This window comes from Geospiza fortis, unplaced genomic scaffold (genome assembly GCF_000277835.1).
Source record: "Geospiza fortis unplaced genomic scaffold, GeoFor_1.0 scaffold114, whole genome shotgun sequence".
Taxonomy (NCBI): domain Eukaryota; kingdom Metazoa; phylum Chordata; class Aves; order Passeriformes; family Thraupidae; genus Geospiza; species Geospiza fortis.
The window spans coordinates 1,562,494-1,564,448 of NW_005054383.1; positions in this window are offsets into that span (position 1 = coordinate 1,562,494).

The window sequence follows — 1,955 nt, forward strand, 5'->3', positions numbered from 1 at the left end:
TGTGGGGTGGGGGTGCCCATCCCCGGGGTGTCCATCCCCGGGGTGCCCATCCCCGGGGTGCCCATGTGGGGTGGGGGTGCCCATCCCTGGGGTGCCCATCCCCGGGGTGCCCATGTGAGACTGAGACCCCCCCGGGATGGAGCTGCTGCTCGGCTCCCCCGCGCCCAGAGCCGTGGGCAGGGTGTGAACCGGGCTCGGGCTGGGTGTGAAGAGGCTGTGAATGAATTCTCATCAACGCTTTCATTACCTTAATAAAATTACTTCAGGTCTGCTAAGTTCTCTTGCAGAAAAACGAGCTGTAACTGCACGGTTTGCTGGCTTCTCCTTCCCCTGAGCCCGCCGAGGTGCTCAGCCCTGGCTCTGCCCCTGCCCACCTTCCCTGGGGCTCTGGGGGCTCCCCCAGCAGCCTGGGACAGGTGAGGAGCTCTGCTTGTCGTGGATGGCCCCTCTCCCTCCCATCTGCTGAGCTCTGACAGATCCCGAGGAGTTACTCAGAGCTTTGGGCTTTTTTGAACATTATATTCTCAAAGCTTTTTTTTCTGTGGGAGACAGATTCTTACCTAAACTCACCCACTCTCCAGAAATAGCAGCAATAATAAGCCTGAAATGAGGGGATTAAGAGCTGGAATTCATTTTAGAATCATGGAAGAGTTGGAGTTGGAAGGGCTCTCTGAAGGTCTCCCAGCCCATCTGATTTCACCCCTTTCAAGGTTTTCCAGGTTATCCACTCCCTGTTACCCTCACTCTGACCCCAGAGATTCTCCAAACCCTTTTAGCTGTGGGATCTGTCCCATTCCAGCCTGGCAGGTCCCAGTTTGGAGCCAGCAGCAGCCCCCAGAGCAGCAGAGCCCAGATTTGGCACTGTCTGGGCTAATCCAGGCTGGTTTCAGTGCATGCTTTGCTTTAAAACCTCTTTTTCCACACAGCAGCTCTGATGTGAAGGGTGAATTGGGAAAGGTCTTTGCTGCACCCAGAGCTCAGAGATCCTGGGGCCTCTGGAGCAGCTCCTTGGCACGGGAGGTTCAAGGACTGCAGGGATCCAGGGGAAGTTTCCTGGAAGGAAATCAGATATTATGGGATGGGCTTGGAGCAGGTGGATGGTTTAGTGGGTTAATTATTGGGTTAATCAGCCCTTGGAATCATGGAATCATGGAATGGGTTGGGTGGGAAGGGACCTTAAAATCCATCCCATCCCACCCCTGCCATGGCAGGGACACCTCCCACTGTCCCAGGCTGCTCCAAGCCCTGCCCAGCCTGGCCTTGGGCACTGCCAGGGATCCAGGGGCAGCCACAGCTGCTCTGGGCACCCTGTGCCAGGGCCTGCCCACCCTGCCAGGGAACAATTCCTAATTCCCAATATCCCATCCATCCCTGCTCTTTATTTAATCTCATTTGCTCCTCTATTACTTTAAAATCCCCCTTGTCCCATCACTGCTGGCCCATGTACAAATTCCCTCTCCCTCTCTCCTGTCAGCCCCTAAGGCACTGGAATGTCCCTGCCCTGGAGATGGAGGCCATCCCTGCAGCCGGCTTTGGGAATGGTCCCTGCAGGGCTGCACCCCTCCCTGCCTGCCCTGGGCTGCTCCTCAGCTGCTCCTTGCAGTGCCTGCAGTGGGCTGAGCAGGGATGGATGGGATTTCAGGGAGGAATCGTTCCCTGGGAGCACAGGATCCTCCTGGGCAGTGCCCGTGCTCTCCCTCCAGCAGCTCCCAGCTCTCGGGGTCTCTCACTGCTCACACTGACCCTGAGATGGGTTAAAGTCTCTTTTCCCAGCCCAGCAATCAAAAAGGAGTCAGGGCTCTTCATTTCTCAGTCTCAAGGTTGTTTATTGTTCCTTATCTATAAAATTCTTTCTCTTGGCCTGCCAAGGTCCACTCAGCAGGACATTTCCAGGCACTCTGCCTGTCCTTGGGGAGGTGTTATGTCTTTATACTAAAAACTACATGTACAATATT